Source organism: Phoxinus phoxinus (genome assembly GCF_949152265.1).
Source record: "Phoxinus phoxinus genome assembly, chromosome: 25".
Lineage (NCBI taxonomy): Eukaryota > Metazoa > Chordata > Actinopteri > Cypriniformes > Leuciscidae > Phoxinus > Phoxinus phoxinus.
In genome coordinates, this window is record NC_136900.1 from 18,577,902 (window position 1) to 18,593,312 (window position 15,411).

General features: G+C 38.2%; 1 protein-coding gene across 1 annotated transcript in view; it reads left to right on the forward strand.

The window, feature by feature from the left end:
* The window catches only part of etfbkmt (electron transfer flavoprotein subunit beta lysine methyltransferase), a 325,550-nt gene that overhangs the window by 106,841 nt on the left and 203,298 nt on the right, over positions 1-15,411 (forward strand). The gene's annotated exons all lie outside the window — the stretch shown is intronic.

Here is a 15,411-nt window from a genome sequence, read left to right on the forward strand (position 1 = left end):
CAGCAGTTTGCTTATAGCAAGCATGCTTAAAGTCACCATGAAATCAAAATTGATCATTCTTATATTTTTATGGATTATTGCTGTATTTATTATAAATGAATTATCCATGCACATCATTATTTTTTAAGCCATGTGCCCTCGTAATCTTTAATCAAAATAACTTCCCCTCCCTCTTGCAGTGTCATCTCCTCTCTTCTCTGATGATGTGTTTACTGGCGTGAGGGCGGGACAACCTGTCAATCACATGAGATCAATCAATTCCCCATAAACAAAATAAAGTCCCGCCCTACATTTTTCCTGGTTTAAAAAGCCATTTCACTCAGATATACGTCACTATAGGGAAGAAAAGACTTGCAACTTTCATATATATATATCTGTCAGTATATTGTCCATTTACAGTTCTGCTCATATGGACCTTGCAGAATTAGTTAATTTATTTATTCATTTTTAATACGAGGAGGAATCATAAAAATGTTATTGTGTTTTATGTATTGCAGTGATGATGGACACTTATAAGCCAACTGTATATTACAATAATAGTAGTTAATCACCTTTTTTTGCATTTGTTTTCCACATGGGTGCACCCCTTCATACTGCATCTCCTTTGAATATTATCCAAGTGTAGTTTGTACTTGCATCACCTTCTTATTTACTCTCCCTCTCTCTCTCCCTTCTTTCACAAACCACAGTTGCAGTGGAAAAGCGCAGAAACACAGAGACTCTGTGCATGAACAGGGCTTCTTTTCTTCAAGAAACACAAACTGTTTTCTTAGCCTCAAAGGTCCAGAACAATTTGGGTCCTAGTGGACAACAAAATCTCTATTACGACCCCATTTCCCCCGTCCGTCCAGCTCTGACTCACCCACATGCATTCACACTTGCATGGAGTAATTCAGGCTTGTCTATCCATCTCAAGGAAAACTTTAACGTTTTCCAGTCAGCGGACAAAAGCCTCAGTGTGCACGCTCATACAATGAATGTTGACTCTCGCGAACGCTTTCGCTTTTGCCTTGGAAAATTCATGCTCGTCCATGTGCGCGGCTAAAAGTGAAAGATAAGTTCCACTGTAAACCACACGGCCATGGAAAATAAATAGTCGCACAGGCTAGCTCATACATAAAGCCAGACTGTAGCTTTGGCAAGGGCCTAGTGCTAACATAGCTAATGAATCTAACCCTGCTGGGCACCCGCTCGGTTAATGTAATTACTTTGCAGAGTTCATCGAATTAGAATCAAATTTCACTCAGATGCAGGATGGCCTGTCTATCAGTCTAGATGACCAGTGAGAGAGCGAGTCAAGCTGTCTGACATTGTATCAAGAGGTGGTGCAATTAGCAGGATTAGAGCAAATGTGCTTGACAGACTTTCATGAGTTGAAATGAAAGGTCGGGTACAATAAAGCTGGAATGGGACATGGGGAGATGGCTGACAAGATTTGATGTGACATTATGTTGTTGTCGTAGAGCATCATTAAAACCCATCAGAACCCGATAGCATGAGCGTGCACCTGTACACGCTGTCTTCATTTCTGTCACGTACAGGCTGAATATGCAAAAATGTCCTGATGTGGTTGTGCACCCACATCTTGCCAATGATGTTTGTACACATACAATGTAATCTCTTTGTGACTTTTCAAGGCTAAAGCAAATCCAAAATATGAAACTTTGTGACTCATCATCGAAATATTTGTCTAATCATGCAGTTTATTAAAGGGTTGGTTCACCCAAAAATTTAAATTCTGTCATTAATTACTCGTCCTCATGTGGTTCCAAACCCATAAAACCTTCTTCAGAACACAAATGAAGATATTTTTGATGAAATCCGAGAGCTTTCTGACCCCTCCATAGACTGAAACGTTATTACCACTTTCAAGGCCCAGAAAGGTAGTAAAGAAGTCTTTAAAATAGTCCATGTGACTACAGTGGTTCCACCTTAATGTTATGAAGCGACGAGAATACTTTTTGTGCGCAAAACAAAAAAATAACGACTTTATTAAACAATTTCATCTCTTCCATGTCAGTCTCCGACACTGTTCATGTGAGCACCACAACGCATGCGTGTGGTGCTGACGCAGGAGTAGGCCAATACTGAGTCGGGGTTCTGACGTAGAACAGCGTCAGAGACTGAAACGGAAGAGAAAAAAATTGTTGAATAAAGTTGTTATTTTTGGGGGGCAATGCACACAAAAAGTATTCTTGTCGCTTCAACCAGATAGTAATGCCCTGGCAGCCACTCAGAACACCCTAACAACCACATAGCAACATCCTAGCAACCACCCAGAACACCTTAGCAACAGCATACATCCTGGCAACCCCATAAGACCATAAAAGCCACATAGCAACGCCCAAGCAACCAAATATCAATGTCTTGGCAATGACACAGAACACTCTAGCAACCACACAACACTCTGAAACCCACTAAGAAATGAAATGGCAGCATAGAAATGCCCTGGCAGCCACTCAGAACAACCAAGAAGCTTCATACTAAATGTGCGCTCACATTTAACATTGCTCTGTGAAATTTTGTGGGTGAATTCCAGTCATTCCAACAGGAATCTGCGCGTTTCGCACAGGGGTGAAAAAGTTCCCCATGTAGATTTTTCCCTATTCAAGCTGGTCATGTGAATTCACCTCGCTGAACAACAAAAAGCTGCTTTACTTCTGTGTGAGCAGTTCTTCATACATCGCTACACTATTGTAAACGGACTCTATTAACATTTTTGCCAGTGAAATGTCGCTAATGTGACTGCACCTTAAAGGGATAGTTCACCCAAAAATTTGAATTAACCAATCATTTTCTTACCCTCAAGCCATCCTACTGTAGGTGTATATGACTTTCCTATTTTCCTACTGTAGCTAAACACAATCTGAGTTATATTAAAAAATATCCTGGCTTCCAAGCTTTATAATGGGAGTGAATCTCCTGATTTTGAAGCCCAGAGAAATGCATCCATCCATTATAAAAGTAATCCATACGACTCCAGGGGGTTAATAAAGGCCTTCTTAAGTAAAGCGATGCATTTCTGGAAGAAAAATATCCATATTTATAACTTTATAAACTATAATCACTGGCTTCCGGTAACAGCCGCACATGAGTCTAGATATGGGCGGAAGAGTGACCTCTGACCCGACGTATGACGTAGGATATAGCGTGAGCTTAGGTGAGAGTAGACGCCTCTCGTGGTTCAAACAAATAGGGCTGGGCAACAAACTCCAGCTCCTCTGACATTTCTCTTTAAAAATTCTCGTTTTAGTCTTCTAATTCGTGACCAGTGTTTTGTTTTGCTCTATCCTCTGTGCTTCCGCGTTCGTCTATACGTGATGCGTCGGGTCAGAGATCACTCTTCCGCCAGAACTAAACTCGGACACAACCAAAAACACCCAAGCAACCACATACCAACGCCATGGAAACCCCCAACAAGTTACACGCTTGCATCATATGCATGTGAGCACCCAGTTGCATTCAACTGGGCTCCCCAATATGCACGCGCCCTTAATACCCAGATGCTACGCCACTGTAAGCAAACACTAAAAATCTATAGTATGGATAGCCTATTTGCAATCTCTGCAAGTGTTTAAGAACATAGATTATGTTGAAATGCATACTGCATAAAACAGAATACTTGACAACATTGATTGTAGTGAGCTGAAATGGAGTCGGATAAAACATTCATTTGCCGCAGTCAGATCTGTGCTGTGTGAAAGTGTGAATGCATGTGATATCCTCAGGCTGGAGCTTCATTTGCCCTGATGCCAGTGCACAAGTCTGGTACACAGTGTTCCCTGTCTTCAAAGCAGATGCGTGGAGGGGGCGAAGCGCTTTGCTGTGAGCCGCTGACATTGTGCAAGCCTGGAGGTTATATGTGTGTGTATTTGAATGTATAAGCTTGCCTGTGTGTTTAAAGTTGCAGCAAGTGCACTTATTCTCATGGTTTGTTCTGTAGAAAACTGTTATTGAAGCCATCTGTCAACCTTTTCCTGCATCCCTTGGATTCTGGTATGCCGAGTTCCCATTGTGACATTTAAACTAACGCAACGGCTGTTATACCGTATAGGTGAAGCGACAGCCTCACGCATATGTGGCCGTCCAGCAGGTGGTTTGGAAAAAAACGTTGTGCAACCTCATTAATTCAGGGCTTCAAAGAGCAGCAAGCGCTATTAACTCACGGCGATAGCTACCGATTGGTTCTCCTGAGGCACTTCCCACCTCAGAACTCATTTCTAAAAAGGGACACGCACTAGAGCACTTGTGGCGGTCTCCATGGCAACAGCTGGCTCTAGTGTGACAATGCTCCGTCGGAATTCCGGACGGATGGTCCAGGTTGTTCCCACGCTACATGCCGAGGAATGCCTCTTTCACAAACATGCTGTGGGTGGCATCCAGCTAGAGAGGAAATCAGTTGTTCAAAATGGAAAAATTGCAAGTTTAACCCTTGTTGATGTTTGCATAACTGCCACCATTTCTAAATATCGCACATTTTCTGTGTATTGAATCACTTGTTGTTTATGCTTATTGGAATATCGCACCAGAAACAGCATATGAGGGAGGAGATAGGCGGTGTTATTTTACACAGTGTCCATACCGGACGCAACACAGCGACCGTTGCAAATCCATTTGTCCTTCGTGTCAGAAGTAGCATAAGCGCTTGAAGTACGTTAGAAATAGAACAGGGAATCAGTTTACCGTCGGGAACTTGTCGTGCCGCGTTGCATCCACAATCACTGATTATAATGGGTTTGCTTCTGTCGCATCGTCACACGGCTTGCGTCTGTTGTAGAAATAGTGTTAGTATTACTGATATAGCTTTTTTAGTTTGTAATTTAAAAAAAAATCATTCTCAATATGGAGGCTATGAGACTCTTAGTTAAAAGAGCTCTCTTTTTTTGATAACAACATTGCATGTGTGTTTACTTATATGTGCGTTACCTGCTAGCCTGCAAAATACAGGTTGTCAGCGTGTTCTGAGCTACATTAATGTTATCATTGTTGTCAGATTTAGTTTTTATTACCAATTTGAAATACGTGCAGTTTATGTTAGCTTACTAACTACAAGTTACTCAAATCAATTCTAGTCTCTCTTGTACTTTGTAGTTTTGCTACCTACAGTAATAAGGTGATACTTAAGTGATAATTAGTCACTTATGAGGTTCCATTTTAGTTAGCATGCTAATTTGGGTGTGTTCACAATTAGATGGTTAGATTGTGTGAAGGACTCAAAACAGAAGCAGGAATCCCTCCATCTAACCAAACATGTCAAGTGTGAACATCCTAAAACGCAGCTACCTATACAAACACTAGACAGCAATGAAGCTCACTTGGTATTGGAACAAAGCCAGTCTCCATCCATCATTCTGTCTCATATCATTATTTCTTCTTCTTCTTCGAGCATAACAAACAACTGAGTAATCGGGCCTGGACATACTCTCGGAGAGCTCTGCAGCAGGTTGTGTGACATTTAGCTCCGATCTGGGGTCACGGATCCCCTCTCGGCCCTAAAAAGGGAATGATTGGCCTATCTCTGCCTCACACACAAACAGACCAATCAAGCTCAACAGCTGACCAAGTATAGAGACAGTCTGACAAGGGCGCCCACCCACTGCCAGCGGCAACAGATGTGACTTCATAAGCTCTGTAAATTATACAGGGCTCTTTTAGCTGGCTGCAGGGAAGTGTGTTCATATACATGCGTTCAGTGAAATGTCCCTGAAAGGCAGGCAGCAGTGAGTCACAAACAGCTGGGCTCTCATCTCGACGCTAATGTTTGCTTTAAACTAAGTCTTAACCACAGTGAAAGGATCAGCTCATATCTGGTCAATCAGCCTGAGCTACAGCAGAATTGTCTAGCTTCTTACATTCTATTTTAGTTTAAATTGTTTTGTTATGCGAGGAAAAAATGCATGGGTGATTCTATAATTGGAGATACATTTTGCATTTCAAAAAGTTAAGGAGAAAAACTGTTCACTAACAGAAATTCTCTCCGGTATCTTATTGAAAACCAGTGATTGCCGAACACAGGTTACTTTCTGTTTTTACTTTTGATGAAAAAAGATTTCTTTATAGTATTGTTTGTCAACTCTGTTACGGACAAATTAGGCAACATTGTTACTTTACCTTGGTTTAGTATAGTTTAACGGTAACAGAATTGACAAATGCTAAGAGCACATGGCACTAATGAAATCATGATTAAAAGACTTTTAAACAACCCACTGTGTCATCAGTGATCATTTCTGTTTTCCTTTTGATATTCTGGTAACAATTTTGACATTTTATACAATAACTCTTGGTGGAAGAACTTTTTAGATTTAAATATTTTCTTAGAGAGAGCACACATACGTTTAGTGCTTCAGTTCAGATCTGATCAATAAAGGAAAGTTACATAATTTCCTGTATCTTGCATAGTTGTGGGAGATAATTCCACCAATGTAAAGGCAAAGTATGGTATGGTAACAAAATTGGCGCAAGATTTATGGACACAAGTTACTTTTAAACAATTTAATGATGTAGAATAGGAAAATGACTATTTTGGGCTTTTATAACTAAAATGAACTAAAAATGACCAATTCATTGATGACGCAATGATACATGATGGAAAATATACTGACTAATTCTGACAACAACAAAAAAAAAAATCACGATTTTCAGCTATATAAGATACTTTTTACAAAAAATATGATATTGTTATGGCCTGCAACATCTTGTGATCCACGACAATGAGTAACAAATTATTAACATAATTAAAAATATAGCCATTTTAAAAAAGCAGAAAAAAAGAATGACTTTGGACACCAAATGTACCTGCAATTATAGAATCACCCACATACATGTAACAAAAAATGTACTTTTAAAATACATATATTTCTTCAAAGTCATTTAAAATCTATAAATATTTTCCTTATTTTTAAAATATATAATGTATATATATATATATATATATATTTATATAAATATAATGTGTATATATATATATGTATTTATTATGATAAAAGTAGATATTTTACAACGATTTCAAACATGGCTCATCCATTCAATATTTAGAAATGAACAAATAAAATCTTTCACTGCATAATGTGCAATCATTGCATGTTCTTAGAGATGGAGACTCAGTTTAAAGACTTACATCAAATCGTAAATCAATCCCTGTATGCTTCAGCTGTGACAGAGGACATAGGGAGACCATTTTCTCATGCCCAGCTGGAGAGAACGAGTACGTGCCAGAGGTTTTGTTGACATGCTGCAATCAAAAAAATATTGCCTTGGCTACACCTGCCTTTTGTAATGATGAAGGTGTTATGGACTCTTTTCTAAGGAACAAAAGAAGCTGTATACAAATCTGACACACGCTTACTAATAGCTGATTTACATTTACATTTATGCATTTGGCAGACGCTTTTATCCAAAGCGACTTACATTGCATTTCAACACATTTACATTCTTTATCAGCTGATAGTTTTGGGGGTTGCTATTAATAGAAAACAAATAAGAATATAATTCACCAAGTGCATCATGTTCTGACTCTTGAAACACACAAAGGCTCAAATCAGCTTCTTACTGCAGCAAGAAAGCCATTGAAAATAATTTAAACTGATTATTTCAATGATCAAGCCCTTTTGGATCCCAATGTATCTTGGCAAAATATGGTAAAACATGGTAATACCACGGTACTTTTCTGTGAGTGTAGTTAATGCTTTCCAGTTTTGTAATTACACTGCATTAAGTAATGGAACAGCACATATAGTGCACACTATGTAGACATATGTACATATAGTGCACTAATAGTGAGCAGGGAGTGAGTCAGTACATCCATATTGTTCAGAAAAGGGATCAGTTTGTCCTGGCACGAGTCCTTCTCAGCTATCAGAGGTAAATATTTACTTTTGACAGACCGCATGAGCCCCACGGAGAGGAATCCTTCTCGAATCGCTGTGTTTTCCCATATTATCAGTTTCCTCTCGTCTTGCAATTTTCAATGGAAAGAATTTGATAACGTGAGTGCGGTTTGTTGGAAAGGTTGAGAATGTAGATAGTGTGGGATTTTACATAATGAATATTTGTTCAGTGTTACCCAGTAATGTGCTCTGTTACTTGAGAACGGCTGGTTGTTCTGATCTTGACCTTGCTCTTTCTATCATGGCTGAATTTGAGGCGTGAAAAATATGAAAGGCCCAATACGCACTGCAGAGACGGGCATTCAAAGAAATATTCAACTATACATGAGACAAATTATATATTCTCAATAGGTCACTACATTTTTTTATGTAATATAATTTTCAGCTGTTGAGCTTATGAGCTTTTATTAGTTTATATACATAGGCCTAGTATTTATAATTATATTTTTGAAATGTACTTAATTGAAAAAAATATATATATACTGGGTGTGTGTTTGTGTGTGTGTGTGTGTGTGTGTGTGTGTGTGTGTGTGTGTGTGTGTGTGTGTGTGTTTGAATTGTAATTTTTAAATAGTATTTCCCTTACTTTTAATAAATGTAAAAATAAAATCTAAATAAATTCTTATAATCTAATAAAACATTTTGTGTCTATATGCGTGTATGGTGACATCATGACAATTATGTACTTTCCCATCCAAATTATCATTATTGTAATGCAACGAAAAAGTCATTACTCTAATTAATACAATGTCTATTTTTTTTTATATTTGTGACATTTTTTAAAAAGTAAATCAGTATAAATTAGATTCAATACAACATAGAACAATAATATGTAAGCTACTTACAATTGTATATTATAAATGTACTTAACTATTTCAGTGCTTTATCATCAATAGTAATTTCAGCATGAAAGTTAATTTTTATAAAAAAATATATTTTCTGATGGCACTATATCAGGCTTATTTGTTTATTTTCTAATTATATATTTTTTTATTTTCTGACTTATTGTCAAATTATGAAATATGTCCGTTTTTGTAAGAATATAGTAATGTTTGGAGGTGCTCGGGGGAACACATCGATGTTTTGTGATCTAAATCTGTGGCATTATTGCACAAACAGATCTGACCCTGTTGGAAACATGATATCCCATGCTGATGTAATGATAATTATTTCAAAGACATGTGGGGCACTGCCATTAATCCGACCTTACATCATTCTGACTGTATGCAGAAGCCTTATTTCCCTGTAACACTGTTATGAAGTTATGATGTCATAGGTGTGCAATAACACAGCATGAGCGTAACGTGCCCTTTTAAGAGTGTGTGTCTGCATAAATGTATGTGTGTGTGGATTTACATGTGTTCGGAGGGGGGTGAAAGCAGCTGGGGACATCGGGCTTCTCTCCGGTGAGATAATTAAGTAGTAGGAGTGGTGCTGTCAATCCCCCCTCGTCCCTGTTGCTCACTAATTACCCCGACTAGGTGTCAATACACCAGAGCAATGAGTAGGGCTCACATGTAAAAAAGAAGGGAAAGCAGAAAAATGTATTTAAAGATTCACACAAACATGGAATATGGCCTGGGAAAAGTGTATTCTGCTTTTTTTAGTATTTAGTTTGAAAACTTTTACACATTCAATATTATGTAAGTAATATAGTTTTGCATATTCTTTATGATAATACCAAATATACACTATTGTTAAAAAGTTTGGAGTAAGTAAGATTTTTAAAGAAATGAATTAGCATTAAAGGGGTCATGCTTGATTATTTTAAAAAAGCATTATTTTTCGCATATTTTACATTATTACAGCTCCTCTCTCCCCAGTCTGGCTCGAACACGCCGATATCGATGAAGCCCCTCTTTCTGAAATATGAAATGTGCTGTGATTGGTTAGCTGGCGCAGTGTGTTGTGATTGGCAGAGCTTAGCGCGTGTTCGGGAAATGTCACGCCCCTCCATAACTGAGTTCTTCTCTCTAGTGTAAATATTGAGGATGGCATCAATTTCAAATCAAGCCCGATTCAGACCCTGACAATGTTAACGAACAAGTTCACAGGACTTTTCAGAGTGGTATGTTTTTTATAATTTTTTTTATACATTATAGATACGATGTTATACACCATTTAATCGTGATATTTGTCAGAAAACTATGGTAATACAAACAGTAATCGATTACAAAACCATAGTTAGTTTTCCTAAGGAGCGGTGAACCATCTTACAAAAGCGAGAGCTTACCAAAGCAACAGAAAACAAGCTGTTCTCCATAAAATGTGCAGCGCACAGATAAACGTTGCTGTTATAATGTAACTCTATAACTCTAAGTTTGTCAGCCTTAGGAAGATTTTGGAAATGTTGTGGAAAAAAACTCACTACGTCTCTTTAGCGAGACGACTTTTTTCATGCAATATTTGTCCCTTGCAAATTATTCTTAGGGGCTTGTTTAATGGGGGCATGTTATTTTTTATGTTATATTTTGTATAAGTATACTTTGAATTAATAAAATATTTTAAATAATATTTATAATATAAAATTTTATCCCTATATTTTCATTTTTGTATCTTACATTTTGCCACCACCTCTGATTCATTTATGTTGCTGCACTGTATAAATTCTAGTAACTTGGTTGTTTAATATAATTAACTTAAGATATCCCAAATTTCCCCCCACAAAGCCGCAACTGACTTAAATGACAGTGATGCAGTGTGAAGAGAGTGTCCGATGTGGGGGGTTCAGCAGGGACCATCTGTTCAGACCCCCTTCTATGAACTCTACAGGGGCCTTCCAAGGACATTGGGTGGTGGGGTAATGAGTGTGTCCACAGGCCCTATACAAACAAACAGAAGGCACTTGGAAAGTGCATGGAAAAATCTACACGGCCAAACAGATAGTCACCGAAAGCATGAAATATGAGCATTAAAAATCATTAGGGAAGACTGTGAAATTCAGCATGGGACTCTTTTCCACCCAGAGTGGATGGAACATTGCAGCAGGATGATGTCTCTGTTACGCCCATAGACTGGTGACAGGTGTCTATCCCATTGTCCTCTTTGTCCAGAATTGAGACAAAGTCTCAGAATGACCAGACAATAAGGTGGTGGTGGACTCATGAATATCTGAGAAGTGAGTTTGAATGTGGTCAGTGGGGGGCGGGGAAGTGTATTTATTTCAAATCTATTTCCATATGCTTTGGAGTCATTCATCATTGATCGTTTACTGATCCATTTATGCATGTGGCACGGTGGGTTTGGTTAAGAGACTTGGTTAACATTGAGTTTAACATATGCGGGACCATAAATCACAGCCAGATAACACTGGGTCAAGATATGCAGACGCCAAAAAGGCTATGTTTTGTCTGAAACATCTTTGAAATGATTTCATTGGCGTGTCTGTTATGATAAAATAATAATAATACACTCTAAAAAATGCTGGGTTGTTTCAACCCAATTTTGGGTAAAATATGGACAAACCCAGCCGCTGGGTTGAATTTTTAAATTACATTTTTAACCCAACGTTTAGGGTTTGTCCATATTTGACCCAAAATTGGGTTGAAACAACCCAGCATTTTTTAGAGTGTAATAATTTAAACCGTAGCCCATTTTATAAGTGCATTATTACATATTTTCCGGTTTGGCTTGGAGGCGTCACTGAGGAATGTAATTAAACATGTAGCAAACTAATTACCAAATGGAGGGAATTATACGGTAAAGTGCAAAACAGTTGTCTCAACAAGTCTAGGAACAATTCAATTGTTCAGTGATATCAACTACCACCAAAACCCCTCAAGGGACTGTGATTCAAAGAGCTTGTGAGGAACACTGTGTAAGGAAAGAACCTTTGTCAAGGGATGTAATTTCCTGGAATGTAGGATCACTGGTGGAGAAGGACCGTCATGTACTGACAAGCAGTGACTTAGTAATCCTAATGATCCTGTATATATACACGACCTGAATGTATAGTGGCTGTTGTGCTCGAGTGGATGTGGCTGATAAGTGTTATTGATATTGCTGCCGTAAAAAATGGCTTACTTCCACAAATAAGGTGGATAGGGAATAAAAAGATCACTGGGGGAAATGTACCCACCAGTCATCATTATTATGGTTAAATAAGACAAAATACAAAAAAATGTAGACAATTATCACTCGATCTAGTACTTTGACAATGATTTATATCAATTGTATTATTTAAATTATGTATATTCATTTAATTCATAATAAATGCATAACTATGTAAATACGCATGGATGTATTACATTACATACAAGTGTATACCTACACAAATGTATGATAATTTATATTATACAAAGTATGAAATCACTTAAAGTTGGCATTAAACGGAAGTTGCGATAGCCTTTTCTATCCTATTGTGACGTATATATGAACGGCTTCTCGAACAAGAAAAGGGTTGTCCTCCCCTCACGCCAGTAAAACGTCATCAGAGAAGAGATTTTGGTGCAAGAGGGAGGTGAAGTTATTTTGATTCAAGATTATGAGGGTGAAAGAATAAAAAAATAATAATAATGATGTGCACGGATAAATTATTTATAATAAATACGGCAATATTCCACAAAAAGATGGTGATTTTACACCAGTGACTTAGTAATCCTGTATATACACGACCTGAATAGTGGTTTTGTGCTCGAGTGGATGTGGCTGATAAGTGTTATTGATATTGCTGCCGTAAAAAAAGCTTATTTGCGCAAAATATGGTAATTTTACACTCCTCTAATATGCACGACTCAAGTGTCGCCTGTGCCTGATGACGTTGCAGGGTGTTCTGAATTAATGCATTTTGTCAAGTGAAGTGGTCTTCAGCAAATGTATGTTCTAGTGAGAATTGAGATACGGGAAATCTCACTTACAGTGCATGGAAATGTACATCAGTTGTACACTCATGATTGAAGTGCATTATGGGATTGAATGAGTGCACTCGATAATGACAAAAGAAACAGTGGTGTCAAACTGTTTTATCAGCATATTTGGAACGCTGCTCGACCAATCAGAACTAACTGCTGAATGAATTATGTCAAAACAGTGAACTTTATATGGCACAAATACAATCAGGATCACTAGTACACTCTGTCAGTGAATACAGCTGGAACAACATAGATCAAGTGAGAAGCTATACACTCAGTGAACTGAAGTGCTTTTGAACGTCACTCTTTAATGACTGGCTGTGTCTAGAATCGTATACTGAGTAATTACTTTGCAACTGTTAAAAAAGTGTGTTATAGTATCAATGTGTGATACAATGTATAGTATCCACACTACATCCATCATATTGTAATTGTCATGTGCACCTACCGGCATCATTTGCGTAGCTTCACTGCCATTCATTTATCCTCTCCCGTGGCTTCATGGGATAGTAGTGTCCAGCAGATGTGCACTTCAGAATCTCACCAGAAGTAGTAAGTCATCCGGGTACTTCTCGCCTATGGTTTTAACAATATTGTGAATTCAGACAGACTACTCAAGTCACATTTTCATCTACTACAGTCGTGAAATATGCGATTTCGGATGAAGCCATTCTGTCAGCTAAAAAATTATTTGGCCCGCGAATGTTTCTTTTTCCTTTCTTGAGCCCTAAACTTGCTTATACAGTCAATTTTTAAAAACACATTACTTATATAATTTATTAATATACTTAATATACACAAAAGTGTAGTCATAAAGCAGAGCATCTAAGCAATGACTAAACCATTCATTTAAACAAAATAGCTGTAGAATGTCATGTTGGACATGGACCTAGTTAGTATACATGCACATTCAGTCCGAAGGTTAAAGTTGACTCCACCTATCTCTTTGTGTCTGTTTTGCTAGACCATCTCTGCCAGGCAATGTCATTGTGAGTCCGGCTGTTTCTGCAATGGATTCCATGCCCGGTGCCAGCAGACCATTATCACCATTAGACAAGGGCCTGGGTGTACTGGTTTATACTTTAGCGAGCTGGCTGGACTCCACTCAGAGGAAGATTCATTATGGATGGTCTCAGGGTACTGAATGCAAACCTGACCCCACTACCACCCCCACAGGGGTTTGTGCCCATCGGACCATTATGATGTCCTTGGAGGCACCGGACCATGAATTTATGGGCTATTTTTCTTCCTCTCCGCTTCCCAGTGTTCCATGATGTTATTCTTTGGTGTTTAGATGAAGCTAAAAAGTATCTGTTCCAAAAACTTCAAACAGAAACATTGAACTCATTAACTCTAGCTGAAAGAAGACAAATATGCCAGAGTCAGGAATACCACGTCCTAAATGTTTTAAATGGTTTCCTTTTCCACATCCACAATAGAAGTAGCCTTTTCTTAAACCACTGACTGGAAATAACTGATGATGCTTCAGTCTGCAACGGTTTGAGTCTGTGTATGCTTGAATTATCATTCGTACCGCATACTAAAACTATTTAGTTAGACACAAAAGATTATTCAAATGAGTAAACTGGAGGTAAAAATACACCATCAAATGTAGCGCTCAACAACGCTGCAACAAGTTTCCAGTTTAAACGGACGCAATTTAGATTCAATTGGTCGTAATGAGTCATTCGCGTCTGATGTAAATGTACTACGTCCAAAATCGCGTACTTTCAGATTATGAAGTAGGCTACTAAATAAATTCAATGAACAAATGAACTTACTTCTCTATTCTCCAGGATCAAACAATGATCCACGATTCACTTAATGAATCTTTCATTTTGAATCGCTTCGGAGCTTTTATCAAGAGGCTTGTTCGACTTGAACCGGCGCTGCACAGACCGATTGGTGAATGACATCAAAGTACCGCGAGAGCAATTAGAGATCAGACGGCTCCGTATGCTTTTGAATCGCTCTCGCGGTACTTTGGTGTCATAAACTGATATGTGCAGCGCCGGTTCAAGTCGAACAAGGACCGAATCACGCGTTGATCTCAGGTGAAATATGGGCGAACCCATGAACCAACATTTAAATGTATAATTATCACTGATTTCGAGAATAGAGTTTTGTATGTCACTAAAACCAACACACTTGCATTTTCTCGCCTAGCCTACGGCTTTAACCAGACAGATTTGAAACGTTGACTCGTTTTGTGAAGTGATTCAGTCGCTTCGAAAAGCAATTGAGTCAACTTTTTATTGTTCCTCTATGCGGTGTCTGATTAGAAATGATAGAAAACGGGTAAATACTGTATAGAAAACATGTTGATAAGACGTCTTTTAAATTACATATCAAATATCACCAAATAGCCTATTTCTGAAGCAAAAATTCCCTCATGAAATAGCAAAGTATTATAGTTGCCCATTTCTGTTTCATGACTACAAATTAGGACATCCTACAGTGCACTCGTTATAGTAGGCCTATTCATAAAACAATACATGGAAAGTACCCAGATTACCTGCTTCCATCGAGATTCTGAAGTGCACATCTGCTGTACAGTTTACTATCCCATGAGGCCATGGGAGAGGAGTTGTGAATGGCAGTGAAGCGACTGCAAGTCACAATGCAATGACAGCATGGTGGATGTAGTAAATCCAGATTTCATTCATATAACACAT